Source organism: Eptatretus burgeri, chromosome 5 (genome assembly GCF_056783735.1).
Source record: "Eptatretus burgeri isolate ZD-2024b chromosome 5, Ebu_testis_v1, whole genome shotgun sequence".
Classification (NCBI taxonomy): domain Eukaryota; kingdom Metazoa; phylum Chordata; class Myxini; order Myxiniformes; family Myxinidae; genus Eptatretus; species Eptatretus burgeri.
Genome location: NC_140965.1, coordinates 37,716,354 through 37,738,195, shown reverse-complemented (window position 1 = coordinate 37,738,195; position 21,842 = coordinate 37,716,354). Strand labels below are relative to the sequence as shown.

The 21,842-nt window shown below is 41.6% G+C and overlaps 1 protein-coding gene across 2 annotated transcripts in view; it reads right to left on the bottom strand.

Moving 5' to 3' along the window:
- Positions 1 to 21,502, bottom strand: part of LOC147026255 (extracellular sulfatase Sulf-1-like) — a 397,411-nt gene extending 375,909 nt beyond the window's left edge. For both annotated transcript variants that reach the window (XM_085881495.1, XM_085881494.1), the window contains exon 1: positions 21,261 to 21,502. The gene's annotated coding sequence lies outside the window, so the exon portion shown is untranslated. The remainder of the gene's footprint in view (positions 1 to 21,260) is intronic.
- Between the last annotated feature and the right edge of the window lie 340 nt (positions 21,503 to 21,842).

The following is a 21,842-nucleotide window of genomic DNA, read 5'->3' as shown; positions in this document are numbered from 1 at the left end:
TTATACATATATAAATAACATATACACAAATCTATATGTATATATATATATATATATATATATATATATATATATTTATATATATATATATATATATATATATATATATATATATATATATATATATATATATATATGTATACACATGCATCTACATATGCATATAGATATGTGACCCTCACATAAATTCTGCCCTTTTGCCCTTTTTCTGCTCTGGCTTCGACTGCATCCCAGCCCATTTAACATACTGAGTGATGCAAGCGTTCCTTTTTATTGTCATTCTTATTGTTATTGTATCCAATGCTATCGAGCTTTGTAATTTTGCTAAGTTTTTGTTCACTACAAACCTATTTAAAGTGCATGTGATACAAATCCAATCCAAATGTGCATAACATTTACACAACATCTGTGCTGATGAAGCAGCCGCTCAGCAGAAAATACATTGGTTAATTTTCCTTTCAAGTGTTCAATCCTTTCCCAGACGTAGTCAGAGCAGGAATTTGGACAGATAGCTATCAAACAATGGCCTAACAGGGGATATTTAACATTTGTCAGTGAATGCTAGCAAAAGGGATACGCAGCTTAAGGTCCCTCCAAAGATCAGTGCACCAATTGATGCAATGTCGTGCGTGCACGGAACTAGAGTGACATTTTATAATTAGGTTGGCAATCAAACCCAGACATGATGGATTAAAGGTGAGTATTGTGCTACCTCTGAACTATCCTGTCAGCCCATATTATATGAATACCATTTGTTACAACAAATATTAATCTCAAAAATATAACTGCCAAAGAGATTTTGTGGTCTGGAGACTTTCATTAATGGCACGAACAAAGAGTAATTATTCATCAAAGGTCGGATTTTGCATGATTTATGGTGCAGGCAGAGCAGGAGGGTTGGGGAGTTGCTGCCATTTATCAAAGGATGAAATACAGATTGTAAATTATTTTAGAGATTGCAAGCATGTTGATTTGAAATGCTCTTTTATCAGTAATTATAAAAGTGTAAGCCAGCCCATATAGATGTTTGTTAACATCGCAGCAAAGCAAAGATTGACTGACTGTCAGATGGTAATAAACTCGATTAACACATACAAAGTGAAGCTAAAAAGTTTAATAAAATATGAAAATATGCTTCTTCTTTATAACATTCCCAAAAAGAGTCCTTATGTATAATTTCAAAAGGAGGTAAAATGAAAAAGCTGAAATGATTAGTTTCAAAAGTTGTTTTCCTATCCTATTGGGCTGAATCACAATCCCAAACTGTATGAGGCATGCAAAAGTGGGGTCAGGTTTGAAAATCTTGTAAATATATTATTAAAAGACTACTTTGGGATCGACCTGTATTCCATAATATCAGGATTATGGAAAATACCTGAGTACAGAGTAATAAATGACTATTCAGATAAAGAATATTTCAAAATGCAATGAGAATCTTTAGATATACCATACTACTACTACTTCTTTAACAGCCCCAATTATTCTCCCATTCTTTTGGGGTAAGCCGAGGAATGTTTTTGGCCCAAGTCTTTCATGAACCAGCTGACCAAGCCTGATACTCGACTGAAGGTGAATGAATTTGGAATGTGTTTAGATTGCCGGCGATGACTCGCTTCGTCATTGTGAAAGATACCGTAGGACCTTTAATGTCCACCAACAGCCAGTGCTGGTGGATGGGGTCCCATGACTTGATCCTCATCTCATGCACTGCCCTGCATATGAAACACCATTGTAACAGATTATAGTTGTGTCAGGATTCAAACCCAGGCTCGACAACTCAAAAGTAAATGTACATACCTCGAAGCTGTCCTGTCAGTCCTGCAGAGAAGCTCTAAGATACAGGAATAATGTTTTTTTTTTTTAATAAGGACACTGACATCAAAGGTTAGAGTAGATGTTAAAAAATAGATTAATGGAGAAGCTCATGGGTTACAAACAAAGCTATTGATAAGCGGAAGGGATAGTCCAGACATTGGAGTGCAAAAGTGGTGTACCAGTAGCTACAATGTTGGAGAAAGTCTAAGCATGATTATTATAATAATATCCACCAATTATTCAAGGAAGAGCCACCAACCTGTGCAATACCTGATAACTCACAGTCTGTGCAAGTCACAGCTGGCTGAATGAAACGGGAAGGACGATGAACAAAATTAACAGGTTGATACCTTTCATTGCCATCATAATTTTATTTTACATGTTTAACTATTTAACGCACATCACATAAAATAAAAATGTGTCGCCCAAAGGTTACCCAGATGCAGAATTTAAACAATGAATAAAACATCTTGCCCCACCTCTCCCCACAGAGACATCTTTCCATACCTTACTTGAAATTACAGGCACGTTAACGAGATTTAGATTCAGTCGCCACCACTTATGTTCCACACTTTCCTTTTCATTCCCCAACAAGTCAAATTTATAATATTATTATAATACTGTGTTACTATGGGTATTTTTGTGCCCAGAATGTGATTATTACAAAAGGTATTAAGAGTGTGAATGAGAACTTGCAGCTATATATAAATTCCTCCTATCTTCAGGGTAGAACTGACCCCGCATTCTCCTCCATCTCACCTACTCCAAAAAGAGACTTGAATAGCAAGCTGTGGTAAGTAATGAGATCAGACGAAAAAAAAAATCAATGATTGCCTCCTGGAGAAAAATGGTCAACTTTTGGCAGTACTGTACTGTTGAAGTTGCCAGATAATTACGACCGGTGTGTCAAGGCAGAGGAGCAGAGGTGAGAACTTACCCTGGTCACAGGTGAATAGATGACTTCCACAATATCATTCTGCAATAGGTATGCACTTATAGAAGCTCAGGACGTAACATATTTGAATAATTATGGAAACATTGACTATACATACACTGCACATGGTTTATAAATAATGAATAACAGCAAGTCAACAGTCAATTTATTATCAGTATAATATAATACATTACACAGGCATTGCAAATATAAACGGTGTATAGGGTAATTATATTTGTTGTGAGCTCTGTACTGAGCTCAATTTATAGGATACAGTACCAACTTGTAATCTATCTCATCCCAAGTTTGACCTTTGAGTTGAAATAAATAAAAGCAGCCAGTCTTATAAAGTATGCATGGTGTTGGCTTAATGGTTAGGGTGGTGGGTTTGGGATCCTTGGAATCCTGAGTTCAAATCCCCCTCGGCTGTTGAATTAATACCAGGTGGGGGTTGACTCTGCCTGTCATCCTTCCGAGGTTGGCAAAATGAGTGCCGGCTTGCTGGTATCCTGTGTCAGAGTGGCGACCTGTCCAAGATTGTGCTGAATAGCCAAGAAGACTGTTTAGGCAGCACCAATGCGCTGCACAGCATATGGTCTCAATGGATGGATGGATTCTTATAAACTGCCACAAAAGGATGCTGTAACGTGGGACATGCTGCACCTTATAATTGAACTAAAAGGCAGCTGTAACATCTGAATTCATGCTGTGGACATTAAAGACACCATGGCATCATTCAAAAAGAATAGGCCATTGTGTGCCAACACACTGACCAAACTCCTTTCATATGAATTTGCTGTATAATAGGTCATAGTACTCAGATATAGGACTGGCAGGGTAGCTTTGGTGGTGTGCACATACTTTTGAGCCGTCTGGGCTCCATGTGATTCTGGAGCACACCAAATGCAGCCATCCAGATGACTTGCAGGTATGGTGTTGCATGAAGGAGTACGTATAGTTGTCCACCATTCATCGGATGAGATGTTTAACAGAGTTCCTTCTGCCAGCATTTTCTGCTGGTGGATGTTAAAGATCTCACTGTATCTTTCGCAAAGGAGACCGTTTTGTACCGGTATCCTAAATATATTCCAAATTCCTGCCTTGGCCACTACTAGGAAGGAAATGGAAAACCATTTAGGACAATCCTTGCCAGGAGACTGCTTTGGCAGCACTTAACCTGCTCTCGGGCATGTTACCGAAGAGAGCTAATATATAGCCAGGATATGGAACAGGCATGACGGGCCTATTAGCCTTCAGCCATGCTTTAATTACTCTGTAAGAAATATATAAATCAATGGATGGTGTCTGTCCATTTCCTCTCTGCTCCTTCACAGCTTCACACATCATCACATAACTTTTTGGCATATTTAACAATGTCTTCTCGCAGCACCTACATTTACTTACAACTCCTACATTTATTCCATTTAGCTCAGTGGAAAGTAGATTATTTTTTCAAAACCTTTGCCACGCTGGATGGCATCATGGCATTCTGGTGGGCAGTCTTTCTGGGGCCATTCTGCCACAGGGTTGTTGTTGTTTTTATTCTATAACCCTCTTGTACTATCAAATTCCCCTACAATCCTTTCGCCCGTTCTGGACAGGTATATTGGCACCATTTTGTCATGGGGTTCTTGTTGCTCTTGTTGTCATCATCATTATCATCACCATTGTTGTTGTCATGGTCACGTCTGTCATTGTTGTTCTGTGGCCCTCCCATCCTATCAAATGTCATGTCATTCCATACCATCCCATCACCTGTCCTTCATGGGTATATCAGCTAGTCATTTATATTTGTATTATTTCCCTTTCAGATATCATTTTAACAGATTATTTGTAAATATGAGATGTTTGTTTTGCGTGAAAATGAACTGTCGCCCATTAATTACTGTATTCTCTGTACTACTCCCATCAACGATTTGGCCACTTGTACTGTTGCAGTTGCAGGTATTACACCAACATTGTATCATATTGGTTGGATGACAGCATAGCATCCAGTTTCTGTTTTATATTTGATTCCATTTCTGTTTTGCTTGGATAAATAATTGGACAGGTCAAATAATTTACTTTTTAACTTGATAAATTCATTTCATTCTACTAAATGGGTCACACGCCTTATTATTGTCTATCTCTTTGTACTTATCTCAATTTTTAAAATCCCCTTTACATCTGATGTTTATGCTTTCTATATAATCTCGCCACACATCTCATAATATTTCTCTTCATTTTCACTGATAGTGGCATTTTGGAATATTGTTTCAATTGGAATACGAGTTATTTTCACCCTTATGGTACAGTAGCCTTAAAAAACAAAACTTCTTCCTTACATTCTCTTAGTCTGTTGTGCTCTGCGGCCCTCATTCCTCCTGATATTTATGGCAAATGCTCAGCATTGGGGATTTTTCAGGTTTGCCATAAAAGGAAGCATCGTTTCCCCACTAACCTTTCCAGTTACCCATAAATTATTCCCCTGGAAATCACTGTCTCCAATAACTGTCTTATAAAAAGCATGCCTGTTCACAGGACCAATCCAATCTCATCGAGTTCAAAAGTGAGTTTGCAGAATCTATGTCATGTGGCCATTCTGTTATTTCCAAGGCCTTAATGAATGCATGATCACTGACTACAGTGAACCCTCTTGCCCTCTGTGAGTTCTTTTTGACATTACTATTGACATACTGTGCTAAACAGAAACATGGCTTTCACCCAACGACACTGAGCAGCACTGACCTTGCTTCTCCTGGATGCAGATTTATTCTTGGCCTGAAAATGCATGGTATTGCCTGGATAAATAAATGTACATCTTTAGTCTCACAAAACAGTGATCTGATGTCAGTACTTATCCGATGAATATCAGTTTGACTTTTGCTTCAACTCTTAAAAAGAAATTCGTCGTATATATATACAAGAACTTGTAATCCTGGTGGTGACTTTTTAATCGTTTCTCAGCTCAATTGTGAACTCTCAAACCTCTCTCCATCCTCCAAATCCTGGTGGCATCTAATCAAATCTGTTTCTGGTGTATGTTCCTCCTCCATCCCCTCTCTTACTTCAAATAGCCACACCACTGACAACGCATGTAAAAAGGCTGAATGCTTAAACTCAGTGTTTGCATCTAAATATTGTGTCTGAAACCTATCGTTTTCTGTACCCACATTACCCAGTCACACTCAACTGTCCCTGGACTCTGTGTCCTTTTCTTCTGACAAAGTGGAGAGCTTGCTGTCAAACCTCGACTCAGATTATGCAACCGGTCCAGATGGCATTAGCCCACATGTCCTAAAGAAACTGCTCCTTTGCTCTTGCTCACCCAGTCTCTCTCTCTGTTCTATTCACCCTCTCATTTGCTCAAGGTCATCTGCCATCTGCTTGGAAATCAGCAAACATTACCACCCTGCATAAAAAGATGCAAAAACAGATCCCTGAAACTACAGACCAATCAGCCTTCTCCAAATCATCAGCAAGGTAGTTCAATCCATCATCGCTTCAGACTAAATCCTTCCTCTTCTCCAATAGCTTGATTTCTGATCATAAATTTGGTTTCAGACCAGGTCATTCTACCCTGGATATGCTGCTTCTGCTCTCCCAACAATGGATGGAGGTCCTCAATGCCAGACTTGAACTCAGAACCGTATCCCGAGACATAGCGCATGCTTTTGACATGGTCTGACACCTTGCCCTGCTCACCAAACTCTCCTCCTGTGGCATCTAAGGCCATGTCCACTCATAGCTCGCTGACTTCCTTTCCTGTCGCAGACAACATGTGTCCCTAAATGGAGTTCTTTCATCCCCTCTTCCTGTCCAGGCTGGAGTTCCTCAAGGTAGCATTCTGGGCATTGTTCTTTTTCTGGTTTTCATCAATGATCTCTCCTACTCTCTGGAAAAATCCTCTTTCTCTCTTTGCTGATGACTCCACACTCTGTCATCCCTCAGACTGGCAAGCAGGAGCTTCTTTGCTCTCTGCAGATCTCAATAAAATCAAAAACTGGTCCAACACGTGGAACATGTCTTTCAATTCTGAAAAATCTCACACTCTCACTATGTCTCTCTGAAAGCGCCATTTAGACCCCCCCCCCCCCACAATCTATTTTCTCAGCAATCCTCTGGAAGAAGTCCTTTCATTCAAGCTTCTGGATCTCACTATCTGCCATGATCTTTCGAGGGAAAACCACATTTTCAACCAGGCATCCAAAACCAGGTGCCGACTGGGAATCCTCCGTCGTGCAAAGTCCTTCCCCGGCCCACCTGAGCTCCTGACCACATACAAGGCTTTCGTCCGCAGCCTGATGGAGTTCTGCCCTTCCCTCTGGGCTGGTGCTCCTGCCTCTCACCTTTCTCAGCTTCATGCTGTGGAAACTAAGGCATTTAGGATCATTGGCATCTCCCATGGTGAGGCTGAGTCGTTGGCCCTTTTATTGTCGCACCACAGGCAGGTTGGTGGTCTTTCTGTCTTCTACCATCTCCTCTCCGGTCTTGCTCCCCCTGCTCTGTCTGCAATGTGTCCCCACCATATTTCTGCAGGGCGCTCAAGGTCCACCAACAACCCCCTTCTGGTAAAACTACCAAAATCACGAATCACTGCTCACCTTCACTCTTTCATTCCTCGTTTTTCTGCCTTTGGAATAAACTCCCACACTCTCTTCAATCCCATTCTCCCCCCAGGCCTTCAAATCAGCTGTTCAGTACCATCTCTTATCTTCCCCCATCCAATACCTCGATCTTTTCTACCTCCGTTAATCCACCCCAAACCCAACTCCTTCAAATTCCCTGCTTTCCTTCATAAAAGTCCCTGTAATGTCCATCTTGTATACCTCGTGTTCCCTGCCCCATCCCTCTCCCTTCCACAGATCTACGAATGTCTCTGTTCCCCACTGTTTTATACTTCCGTCTCCCGCCCCTCTTGTCTCATGCCCCCCTTGCTGTGCATTGTGTGTTAGCTCTCATACGAGCCTCGACAATCTATACAAAAAAAAGACACCATTGAAACGCTTCTCAAAGTTTGTGATGGGGTTCCTCACTTTCGGACACCACTCATAATTATCTGAGGAAACATTATTACAAGTACCTGGTGCCTTAAGGCTTCAGCACACACATTAATGATTCCACAAATATTCAACCTTGTTGAATTCCAACTTTGAGTTTTTTTTTCTCATTCAACATATCCATTCTCTGGCTCATCATGGTGGCCACAAAATCGACTTAGTTGTATCTAGGAGTCAAAAAGTGATTTTTTTGTTTTTAATATTGCCGAAAAAATTATCATCTTTGTAGACTTCATCAGTGCAATCTTTCCTCCACATCAACCATAGTACATTATCTTACTTTCAAGCTCTCATGAAATCCCAAGTCATATGACTCATATCGCAATATCACATCTCTGGATATATTTTCTTTCAAACAAAGACACATCAATTCATCCCTTTTACATCATCCATCAGAGGATGCTGGGCTTGAACATTTACTCAATAACACAAATTTAATGACCTCACTATAACCTCTTCCAAATACTTTTCAAAACTATCTCAAAAATTCAGCATTGGTTAATCAAGAACTACTCGCTCTGTAATCTGGCTCAGACAGGAACACAAGTTATAAAAGTGAAATCTGCAAACAGTGCAACACTGAAGACAAAAACTTTTTAATGCCAAATCGCAATCTGTTCTCTTTTTGATCAGGAATCATTATTTAAGCTTGAAACTAATTTCCCAAATTTGACAAACTTTTAAACTGCAATCAGTATTTATTTTCCAATTACTTTCTTATCACTGATCTTGTGCTTTTCTCCAAAAAAAAACAAGCTCAAATGAACTAAGATCCTTGTCCTCTTAATGATGACGTCATAAAAACGAATATGACGTCATTGTGATGTATCAGGTTTGCGATAAATTATCTGTGCTAATGCCCGGCTTGATTCCCGCAAACAAAACTCAAACAGCTTGCCCAGTTTTGGAGATAATGGGATAGGCGATTTCCATTAACGGCGATATTATGACGTCAACTTTTTTCTCGGAAGAATTTCCAAAATTGGAGATGGATACTGACTTGACGTGGGCTTTCTGCATATACATGGCAAGTTTCACGAAGATCCGATGAAAACTCTGGGTTGTGAAACAAAAAATGTCAAAAAAATAGGAATGATGTCATAAAAATTGATATGACGTCATGGTGATATATCATATGTGCGGTAATTCATCTCTGCTAATGCCCTGTTCCATTCCCGCAAACAGAATTCAAAAAGCTTGCCCAGTTTGTGATAATTTTTTAGGCGATTTCCATTAGCGGAGATATTTTGACATCATAACTTTTTTTCCTAGGAAGAATTTTCAAAATCGGAGATGGTTACTGTCTCCGCAGGGTATTTTTACATATATATGCCAAGTTTCAGGAAGTTTCGATGAAAACTGTAGGCTGTGAAACAAAAAAGTCCACAAGAAGAAGATGAAGAACAACAACGTGAGTAAGACTTAGAGATCCTCCACAAGGATCTAAAAAATGCTAACAACTACAAAATTTAGGGAATCTTAGAGGTAAATATGAGGAAATTTGCGTTTCGGTGCCAATGTCAATAATAGCAATTTTTTTTGTGTCATCGACTACAACTACTACTACGACGACAACTACAAGTACTACTACTACCACTTCTACAACTTCAATGGCCACATTTAATCTCAGCTTCTTTGTGGGATCAGCTGCAAGAGGTAAATTGCCGAGATCTTTTACGAACCAGCTGGCCAGATCTGCCATACTTCTAAAGCCGATTATGAGTACTTGCATCTCCACACGTCGAAGCCATATGCGTCTAAAGACATGCTTACAAACCTGTAATTATTAACTTGTTGAGGGTAACTTGTGATAACTAGCATAAGTCAGTGGTCGCATAACTAGCATACTCTTGGTCGAAAGATACCATGGGATATTTCATGTCAACCTGGAACTAAATGCTTGCAGATCGGACACAAAGGTTAATGTCTACTTGAGGGATGGCACACTCGTGATGCAACACTCTGCCTTGCCAATTGATAAATACTACAAGTATTACTACTTCTCTAATGGCCTCAATTAATTCCATATTATTGAGCGATCAGCTGCAGGAGGTAAATTGCCTTGATCTTTCATGAACCGGCTGGCCAGATCTGCCATACGTCTAAAGCTGATTCTGAGTACTTGCATCTACATGCATCGAAAGGTGAAATTTGTAAATTGGTGAGGGTAACTTGTGATAAGTTGTCTAGTCTTAATTGAAAGATACCATGGGATATTTAATGTCAACCTGCAACTAAATGCTTGCAGATCGTACACACAGGTTAATGTCTATCCGAGGGAGGGCACACTTATGATGCAATGATCTGCCTTGCCATTTTGATAAATACTGTGATAAATAAAAAAATGAATATATATTTTGTTATTGAAGTCTTGACTCATGGGAGAACTGGAAAACAAGCTGGCTGGGGGGGGGGGGGGGGCAGCAGGATGCAAGCGGACAAGGCACAAACTGACAAAGGTTGAAAACACTTGGTCTCTGGATTCAATTCCATCAAACATTCTCTCCACAGATTTCCCATTATTCTCCTCATAATTATGCAAATTATCAGTTAATCCATCATTCAACCAATGGTCCCATCCTCTCCAGAAAATGCTGTTCTTATCCCACTTTTGAATGGGGATCAACATCGAATATTTATGACCATCACAATGCGAGACTTTCAAAATGACGTAGAATTGATTGTAAACTTCCAAGCGCATTAACAAGCCCCAGATATGACCTGCTCATTGTCATTCAGAAGCACCCAAACCAGATGCAGTGTCTTTCCCAAACTTTTTTGTTGTGCAAAGACAACCCAGCTTTCTCTCAGGTACTTTTCCAAGTATGTTTGGCTTAATTTAGAAGAAGCTTTGTGAGCCATTTTAGGAAACAAATCCTGTCGTGCATGCCAAATAGAAGTTCACATGCCCCAAAGATCACTATTTCCAAGGGTTTTTGCACATGCGCGCTCAGCATTCTGGAGTGGATTTGGTCATTTTGAAAGTTCCGTATTATCGGCAAGGCTCACTATTCATTCTAATGCCACAAATATTCACATCGTCTTGTGAGGTATGATGGGGAGGTGTCTTGGCAATCATCTTTCACAAATAGGCTGGCTAGTGATAACTTGGAAACTATTGGTGAGGGATATCAAGGGATCTTTACTGAGCACCGACTTATGCTGGTAGACTGCACACCGATCTCATCGTACCATTCAAGGAACGTAAACTTTGTGAAGGAATGTTACAAATACTTTCCAAAACCTAAAATATTTTTAAATTTCCAAAACCACCCACCTTCTTTGGTCGTGAAAGACTTCAAACAAATAGAGACATTTCCGATAATCCACCAATCTGACAGTTTTACAGATGGCTCAGGAATATAAACTCAGACTAGATACCTCTGCAAAATCCTGTCACAGTTATTGAAATGTCTCGCTACCATCTCATGTCTCCAAATTATGGAATGTATCATTGCCAGTCAATTATAGTCTTACCTCTCGAAACATTTCAATCAGGCTTCAAACAAATGTCCAGCACTAAAACTCTCTTATTCAGTCATGAATCACATTCTCACTTATGCCTTATGCTTATCAAAAAGAATGCGACAACCCTTCTAGATATTAACTGGAAATATTTATTTGGCTACATCAGACTACAAAGATGTGATCTTTCTGGACATGTTCTTGAGAGATCAGTCCAAGGATCATTTCTCTTCCCTCTTTACTTCTATCCCTTTGGGCATTTGTATACTTGATGATAACAACATCTACTTGTCTTTACTTGTCTTCATGACATTCGATTCTGAATAACATAAAACTTCTTGAAAATGAGTACAGGCAAAAACATGATACTTATTGTTCCTTTATCGCTTCTTTATAAACATCCATAAGATATCAATGCAGCGAGATGTATCTCACCTTGTTATTACATTAACTTTTCTGTTGTTATAATGCATTCTTCACTCACTTTACACTCTTATTTGAACAAAATTTGTTGAGCTATTACATAGGATGTGCACAGCTTTGCAAACATTTTCCTTTGCCATTATCAAAAGTAGATGGAAATCCTCATTCATGCTTTCGGTCAAAGAACACGGAAAATATTGCAACTCTTTTCTGATGCCTTTTTCACTTTCCTCGATTAAACACCTTCAACCACTTCAGAACATGACAGCTTAATTAATAAATTGTCGATACCAGCAAACTCGATTGTATTACCTTAATTCTCAGAAATATGCACTTGCTACCTTCTCCTCAAGAAGTTTGTTTCAAGAACATTCTAACTTGTTTGTTCAATTGTTTTTGGATGCATTTTGAACCACGAGTCAGTGACGAGTGAAATCAGCAGGAGCATTCCATTTTCTAAGGGGTGTGGTGCATTGTGTTCCTTGAGTCGCTGACGCAATACCCCCTTGTATGTTAGGGCAGGATTAAAAAAAATTGTTCACGGTGTCGGTGATAACTCAATGACCCTTCATAAAAAGACACTCTGGGATCTCTAATAGCCACCAACTAATGTTAACAGATGGAACATCCATCTTAATCTCCATCTGAGGGACTTGCTGATGCAACACCTGAGAATCGGTAATCAGCTTATAGTCAGGTCGGGAATCGAACGCCGATTAGACAGCTCATCTATAAGTGCACGACCTATGTCAGGTTGGATAAGATTGTGAGCATCTTGAAAAGGTAGTCTTTCTTACCTTGCCCCCAATTCCATTATAATATACACAATGCAGTTCAAAGTTTGGAAACAATCCATTTTTTTTTTTTTTGGTATACATAGTCGAGGCTCATGGAAGAGCTCAAATTATTACATGGAACAGATCAGGACACAACAGGACAAAAGGACCAGTTGAGAGAGGGGAGATACACCAACAGCAGAGTAGAAGGCCAACATAGAGGCAGACTTGGGCAAACAATGGGTGTGGGGAGGAATGAGGGGCAAAAGAAGATGCATATGGTGGAAAACATTGATATCAAAGGAAACTCTCAGGAGAGAAATTGGAAATTTGGGAGGAGGAGGGATTGGAGTGGGATGAGAGGGAGACAGGTTAACTAACGATCATTGTTTTGGATTGGGAACAACCTGAAATGGTGGTGACCAGCTGTAGTGAAGACTTGCAGGGAAGAATGAGATTGAAGTTGATTCCACAGGCAGGAAAAAAAGAGTAACAAATGAGTGGAGGTAAGCAGTTATCCTGGATTGAGGTAGTTTCACCAGAAGGGGGTTGATGGTGGACAGTGTGTGCCCTGCAGAAAACAGAGGGGGGGGGCAAAGCACGGAAAGAGCAGAGGGTCTAAAACCAGAAAGGAGGCAGTTGAAGACAGAGAGACCACCGACCTCTCTGTGTTGACATAGTGATAGATCCATAGAATCAGCTTCAATGAAAGAGATTCCAATAATCTTGAAGGCCTTGTTTTCCATGGCGTCAACCTCAGCAAGGTGTGTGGCAGGGGAACAGGTCCAGAGGGGGAGCAGTACTCCATCAAGCTGTGGATGAAGGTCTTGTAGGTGGATAGTTCAGGTGTGCCAAGGAAAGACTCTGTATGATGGAAGATGCCCAGTCTGCAGCTGGCTTTGTAGACCAATTTTGAAATGTGGCTTGCCCAAGAAAGATAATGGCTGAAGGTGAGAACCAGGAGTTTGAATGACTAAACGTCCTCAAAAGTAGATTGGAGAGTTTGCCAGATGCTCCTTTGAGAGAGAGAGAGAGAGAGAGAGAGAGAGAGAGAGAGAGAGAGAAAGAGAGAGAAAGAGAGAGAGAGAGAGAGAGAGAGAGAGAAAGAGAGAGAAAGAGAGAGAGAGAGAGAGAGAGAGAGAGAGAGAGAGAGAGAGAGAGAGAGAGAGAGAGAGAGAGAGAGAGAGAGAGAGAGAGAGAGAGAGAGAGAGAGAGAGAGAGAGAGAGAGAGAGAGAGAGAGAGAGAGAGAGAGAATGTGAGATTTGTCAGGATTGAAAGACATAATACAAATGTTTGACCATTTTGTGATTTTGTTATCATCTAAAGAGAAGGCAGAGGCTACAATCTGCATGTCTGAAGAATGAGGTGTGTCATGATCAAGGGTGGAGTTATCAGCAAAGAGATATAGAGGATTTCCCAGGGATTCGGAGGGATCATTTATGAAGATCACATTTATGAAGGCCCAGAACACTGCCTTGGGACACTCCAGCCTTTACAGGGAGAGGAGATGAAAGGATTCCATTGAGTGCCACACATTGGCTTTAAGAGAAAATTAAGTCAGTAAGCATGTGTGGAGTTGGCCTTGGATGCTACAGGCAGAGAGTTTGGAGAGTAAGGCTTGATGACAGACTGCATAAAAGGCTCGAGGTATGGCCAGAGAGACGGCTCTGATCTCATGTCTGATATTGTGGGTCTCCATCCATTTTTGGGTGAGTAGAAGCAACATGCCAAAGGTGGAGTGACCTGGTCTGAACCAAATTGGTGATCTGAGATGAGGTTGTTAGAGAAAAGGAAAGATTTCTTATCAAGTGGGATGATGGATTTTATGACCTTGCTGATTCGAAGTAAGCTCATAGGTCTGCACCTTTTCTGCTTTGCTCTTTTCTGCTCATAGGTCAGCAGAGCAAGAAAGAGTAGCAGAACACGTGAGCTGATGCCATTGAGTCCAGTTGCATAGCCAGAGTCAAGGGTTGCAAGAATTATTTCCACTTCTTCAGGTCCAAAAGACAGTCCAAGAGCAGTTGGACATGACAGGGAAGGATGGGTACTGAGAGTGAGGGATTTGGGACACAAGATTTGGAAGCAAACATAGAATTGAGACATTCAGCCTTCTCATGAGCAGAGTCAGCTGTGGTGCCATTTGAAGAGAGGGAAGGGATGGAAGGGGAGCATACACCAGAGACAAACTTAACAAAGTGCCACCAGGTTTTAGAGGAGGGAGACAAGTTTGAAAGTTCATTCTTGAGGTTGGAGAGATGTTGCTTTCTGGCTCTCCTGAAAGTGGACACACACTTGTTACGGACTTTTTAGAAAGCACTGAGATTGCCTTCAGTCGAATTATCCTTCCAGGAAGAGAAGGCAAGTTGTTTCAAAGCAACCTCCTCACCACAGGATTCAGTTTACTATGGGTGGGAAGAAGAGTAGGATAATTGAAGATGAGATAGGATGAATCTGCGTATCGAGAGAGCAGGTTTCTCTGGAAGAATTCCCATGCTGAGTTAACATCAGGGGCAGTAGATATGGGAGACCAGTCCTGAAGAGAGAGGGCTGCTTACAGTCCTTGTCAATCTGCCCGAGTGAAATGCCAGACAGAAAATAACCAGAGAGATGTTGACTTTCACAAGCACATGATAAGATGAACCAATTGGAGCAGAGGAAGAGCAGGAGAGATTTGGAGGAAAGTTAGTCATCACCGAGTCCAAATGGAGGATTTTACATTTAGAGAAATACAGGTTGGAAAGTTCACAGTTTGAGTCGTCTCATGGAGTCACTGAAGTCCTTTGCTGAAGCACCATGGCTGGTGAGAGAGGTACCAACTCCAAGCCAATTTGCATGGTGACAATTGGAATTGCCATATATGAGGAAGAGAGAGTTGGGATAAGTGGTTAAAAGTTTGTCCATGTTGGAGAGAGAGAGAGAGAGAGAGAGAGAGAGAGAGAGAGAGAGAGAGAGAGAGAGAGAGAGAGAGAGAGAGAGAGAGAGAGAGAGAGAGAGAGAAAAGAGAGAAAAGAGAGAGTGTGAGAGAGTGTGAGAGAGTGTGAGAGAGTGTGTGAGAGTGTGTGTGAGAGAGAGAGGTGTTAATGGGGTCGTCACTGTTAGGAGGATGATAAAACACACAGGGGAACAAGAGGTGGGAGTAGAGGTGAAGTCTCAGCCAGAGGTACTCCTGGAGAATGGGAGATGTAAGATCAGTACATGGACAGTAAGAAATTGAGTTATTGATGTGCAGAGACATGACAGAAGTAAATGGACACCATGATTTTTAAAGAATTAATTTATTTAACATTTGAAGAACATTTGATCCATTTTAATACATACACTAGTATATGGTAGACATGCCATTTGTATATTTCAATGCTTTAACTCTTTCAGGTGTAGAATTAACGAGTTCTGGAATTTTCTCTTGTGGGTTTTCTACCCATGCTTCACGCAAAAGGTTTAGAAATTCTGCCCGTGATGTAGATTTGCTGGACTTTTTCCGCACAACTCGATCCAATATGGCCCAGAGTTGTTCAATCGGATTCAAGTCAGGAGACTGACTTGGCCATGGAAGTTGCTTGATCTCATTTCTGTCCTGCCATTCTTTGGTTGTCTTTTTGCAGTGTGGCATGGAGCTCCATCATCCATGAAGAGAGTGTTGTTTTTGACCATCTAAACAGTGGAGAAGATGGGGAAAAGTCCATCCACAATGATAGAAATGTAGATCAGGGAGTTGATGTTGCCATCAAACTCCACAATCTCTAACCGACCAGTGCTCCAGATTGCTCCCCACAACATCACTGAAAAACTTCCGTGTTTGACAGTTGGCTGCAATCGGTTCAAAGAGAACTCTTGTTTGGGAAGTCTCCAAACCCATACGCATCCACTGTCAGAAAATTGAGCAAATTGGGACTCATCTGAAAAATGACAGTTTGCCAAAACTCCAAGGGTCTGGTGGCCATCTCGTCAGCCCACTTCTTTCTCCTTTCAATGTTGGCTGGTCTAAGAAGAGGTTTTCTCCAAGCTGCTCTCCAATAGTGGGCCCAGTTGATGAAGGTACCACATGGCAGTTCTTGAGCTAATTTGGACCTCCTCTGCACCATGTGCTGCCTTGCAATGGGGAGTTTTCTCAATAGACCGCTTGATAGCTCAAAGACACATTTCTGAGGGCCCAGGTCGACCAGAACGGGAAGCTGTGGATTCCTTGCCTTCGCTGGTGAATTGCACAATCACCTGATTAACTGTAGAAACCGGAATGCCAAGGTTCTGAGCTATCTGACGCTGGCTGACTCCACCTTCCGATTGGCCAACAATTCGTCCTCTTTGAAAAATCGCAAAGGTCGTGTGCTCCCTTGATTCGAGGCATAGTTAATTATCCTATACGACCAAGGAACTCATTTCTGCAAATAAATAGTTGAATATTAGGACAAATCACTGAGTAAAACTTGCTTTGTACAGATGAACTGAGTAAATGTAAAGTGTCTATTTACTTCTGTGATGTCTCTGTAAAGAGCAACCCTACCACCAGGGCATGGTTCAGGCCTATCAAATCAGAGGAGGCAATAACAAGGGATAGACCCCAAGAAGTCAGGGATGTCCTTTGGGAGGAAAGATGTTGTTGTACAGATAATATCTGGTTTATCGGCAGCAGCCGGGATTGAGAGATCTCTCAGGTTGGAGCAGAGGCTCCACATGTTTGGGGTCCACACAGTTAGAGATAGGGGGTAGGGAGGTATTGGGAGAGTGCAGGATAGTGGAGGGGTGTGGGGAGGGGGCTTTGTGTGGGTAAGGTGAGGCTTTGGGGGTTATGGGTGAGGGAAGATTTGAGTGTGTGGGGTGCGGGGTAAGGATTGAGAGGGTGGGGTGAGGAGGGATTCAAAAAGAGAGGACATGAAGCTTTGAGCGGGATGCTTATTCGGATTCCAAATTTCTGAATTTGACAAATGGAGATAAAGATTATGTGATGGAAGATAAGATCCCTTGTTGAACGCATTGTGAAATGCTGCACTGTATGTGTGGGGGATTATCGATGTACCAAATGCCAAGCGGACAAACACCTTTGAAAAATAACCCATGTGAATAAGAAGAAGAGATATATATCGTGGTACAGAAGGAAAACACAAGGGTTGAAATGCATTTTCAAATTGATTGTAAATACTTTGAAAAGAGGAAGGAGCATTTATATTGATTCAGTTTGGTTATATTGAGAAAAATGGGGCAGTGAAAAATTTATAATTAGAAGCAGAAGGAAATTCAAGTAGAAATGAGAATCGTTCTGGAGTGAAAAGTAAAGTTTTTTTTTTGTTAATTTTGAAAAAAAATTGTGAAATGAGGAGGGGAAATAGGATGATATTGAGGAGATAGAAGCACAATACCAATAAAGAGGAAGAAAACAAAATGACAAATATGGAGACAAATAATTTTTAGACTTTTGATCTGAGGATAGGCCTTGTCAGGCTTTGAACAATACGAAACAAAACAAAACGAATGGCAAAAACAATGAACAAATTAATAGGAAACATAAGGGATACCAACAGCAACACCGAGCTGAGACAAAATAAACTAAAACACAACAAATCCGGTTTAAAAAAATACTCAGCTTTAAGAGGTGTAAATGAGGAGCTCAGATTTTCAAAATCGTCATGACACCAATTGCCATGGCATTATATAGACATGGACATTCAATAGTATAGTAGTATAGGATAATAGTTGCCTTAAATCAAAGTCTTACAATTACACACCACCGATTGGCTGCTAATATAATGGGACCTGCTCTTAAATAATATCGTCACAAGCAAACCCTTGTATGTCTGTATATCAGGCATTGTTCAGAAGGGAGCGATGAATTAGGACTCGCAAATGTCGACGAGACCTGGGTAGGCGTTACCGAAATTTCCATCTGAATTGCAAATGCCGATGAGCAAAGGAGCATGAAACAATCCTGGCATGGAATGTCCTTCCTCACAGCATTTCCCAGACCCAAATGTAGTTCCGGAACAGTGTGCTTGGCTGGGCATATGTCTCGTCAAGAGTTTCATGTTTCCTGGATTACCAGGTCTGTGAATGAGGAACCACAAATTTCTGAAACAAAGAAAGCACTGAGGAGCTATGGCAATTGATTCGTTGCCGTCGCTCAAAATTAAACTTTTCAGGAAGTATTCATGCCAAGAACAAAAGGCAATGTGTTTTTGGAACCCGTCCTGCTGTTACCATCCTCCTTCCACCACCCTAAGTCCACTCATCCCTTCCTGGTAAATATTCAATTCTCACCCACACGTCCCACTTGCCTGGCCCTCAGTATCTATGCATAGCAAAGAATGTGTTTGTGCCCTCTGTGAGCTTGACAAGTAGCCAATTAGCTTGCACAAAGGGACACATCTCAAACAAATTCCACAATTGTGATACAACTGTTCCAACTGAGTCTTTAATGCCTATCAACGTCTTGCCAAAAATTCTTAACGCTTGGTGCAGCCGGTGCGTGTGTGTGGCAGGCAGCCTGGCTTATAGAATTATTGACATAGAATTTACGCCACTGTAACATGAAAAGATTTATCACAATTTATTGCACTCAGTGCCAAAGCACGCAGTGTCGAATGATTCTCTGACTCCAACCATCCCAATGAGTTATTTCAAAGATCGCAGTGAAAAATGAATGAAGTTCTTAAGACAATGTACACTTAAAGATTTTCAGTGAAACTACCATAAGATACCACTGCACAACATTTATCAGTGAAAACAAAAAATGACTTCCTTAGTTTCTCTTTTGCGGGCGTCATTATCAACTGCTTCACAGGAAGCGAAACCATCGGGAAATTACACTGTGTCAACCCTTTATCATGTGCCAACATAGGATGAAGGGCCATATAATACTCCTACTTCCTTTTGATCCCAATTATTCCCACCCTTTTGGACAGCCAGTTTAACATGCGTCTGAGGGATGGAACACTCAACGATGCCTCACCATGCATATGAAACACCAAGATTTATCGCGAGTTTGCAAGCAACCCAGGATAGACAGCTCAAAGGAGAGTGCGTAAACCTCAAATCTATCCTACCAACCCTGATGTAGGACAATAGATTTTCATATAACATGCAACATCATGATCATAGATATACTATATAATCATGGTGGGAGGTGAGGGGATTGGCATGGGGTTTGTATGCATCTGCAAGGGTGGTGTTAACAATATGAATGACTAATTGACAAGTCATTATACAATATACATCATCTTCTTTTATTTCCTATTTTAACAGAACATTGTAGAGCTTGCAGGATGTATGATCTATGTACATCTTAAATTATGCCTGGTGTTGGCTTAGCAGTTAAGCTGGCTGGCTTGGGACCTTCGGATCCTGAGATTGAGCTCCCGTTGACCGTTGAATTAACACCAGGTGGGGATTGACTCAGCCTGTCATCCTTCTGAGGTCGACAAAATGAGTACCAGTGTACTGGGGTAATAACCATTTTGGGTGTGTCGGAGTAGCGACCCATCCAGGACTGTACGCCCTGCCAATGAAACTGCCTTGGCATCCCTATCTGTCCTTAGAGCATGAACGGAATGGTATTATATCATTATTACACCTTAAATTGGATCTATGCAAACGAAGCAACAAAAAAAGAAAAAAGAAATACATGCATTATACATGCCTTAGTGTTTAAAGTAGTTTGAAGTTGAATTATTTTTAGTTAGGATATCCATCCATCCACCCAATGGGACCATACTCTGTCCAGAGCGTCGGTGCTGCCGGAGCAGTCTCCTGGGCTACTGGGCACAATCCTCGGCGGGTTGCCACTCTGACGCAGGATACTCGAATGGCTGAATCATTCCAGCAAGCTGGTACTCATTTTGCCGACCTCGGAAGGATGACAGGCTGAGTCAACTCCGCATGGTGTTAATTCAACGGTAGGGGATTTGAACTCAGGACGCCAGGTTTCCAAAGCCCGTCACCCTATCAGTGTTGTAAAAAAAATCCGACGCCAGCCAATTTCATCTTCCAAAAAAAATTCCCACAATGCCATGCCATGTACAGCTACAGCTGGAGTGGAATAAATATGCAGGTGATACTTGCCAAATCCACCTCTTATTTTCTTGATGAGTGTTTGCAAGCATTTTCCAAGCTTTAAAATCATCAACTTGAAACATTCTTTTGGACTAAACAAAAGTTATAACATTGCTGGAGATATTCTGAAATTAAATGACTTTTTGAACAAAAAGTGCTTTTACAAATCCTCACTTGTTCAGAGGAAAGTTTGAACAGGTGAGCTTGCGCACTCCCCTTCAGAGACGTCTTCGGAGAGTCTCACTAATACCATTTGGTTCGGATTTCTGTTCGAATAAGTAGAATCATAAATTGGAAACGAAATGTTTTTTTTGTTTTTTTTTAGAATCAATGATAACTGATAGATTGAAGGATAAATAAAACATTTTACATATCACGTGAGAAGCTAAAGCTCTGGTTCCGAGAACTTTTTGAACGCTCCACGTAAAGTATGTCGACATTCGTTCGCATCGAAGCTTAATTTCCCACAAGATCGAGGCTCATGGAGGAGAAAGGTGATGGAGGGTATGAAGTGCACACATTATTATTAACGTGACGTGGCAACATTTTCCCGAAACTCTGCGCTCAATCATCATTCGCACATTTACACACTTGACGTACAACAATCATTCCTGTCCACCGCCTCGTTACCTGTGACATTGTGGCATGCAGGTATCCAGAGCGGAACACAGATATGGGATGAAAACGTGATTCCATTGGTCAGTAAAGCACGCGGCGGAGCATTTTGGCCGATACCTGAACGAACAAACGGGCGAGAATCGTCTTACCTGCCAGGCAAAGCGATCAGCACGTTCAAGGTAGGTACCGCCAGGGTGAAATTCGCTCCACTTATGGAGCCGGTTCACTCGAGAGGTCCGTGGGCCGAGACGCTCGAGGCAAGAGTGAGGGGGATATACCCACTCTCACCGGCGTCTTGCGATCGTCGCTGTGCCTGCCGGCACCGAGAGAAACCGGTCTCGTGCTTCCCACGCGCACTGAGCACCACGCACACTCTGCGCGTGCCACATGTCCCGCGCACCTAGCACGTCGCGTGCGCTCCCACGCCCCTAGATATACCTCATGCGCGGCGTTAGGGGCCAGAAAACGCACCTAGCGCGTCATGTGCGCCCCCCACACCCCCCCACACCCCTAGATATTACTCACGCGCGGTGGCCTGAGGGGCCAGAAAACGCACCTAGCGCATCATGTGCGCCCCCCCCCACACCCCTAGATATACCTCACGCGCGGTGGCCTGAGGGGCCAGAAAATGCACCGAGCACGTCATGTGCGCCCCACACCCCTATATACCTCACACATGGCGTTAGGGGCCAGAAAACGCACCTGGCGCGTCATGTGCACCCCCACACCCC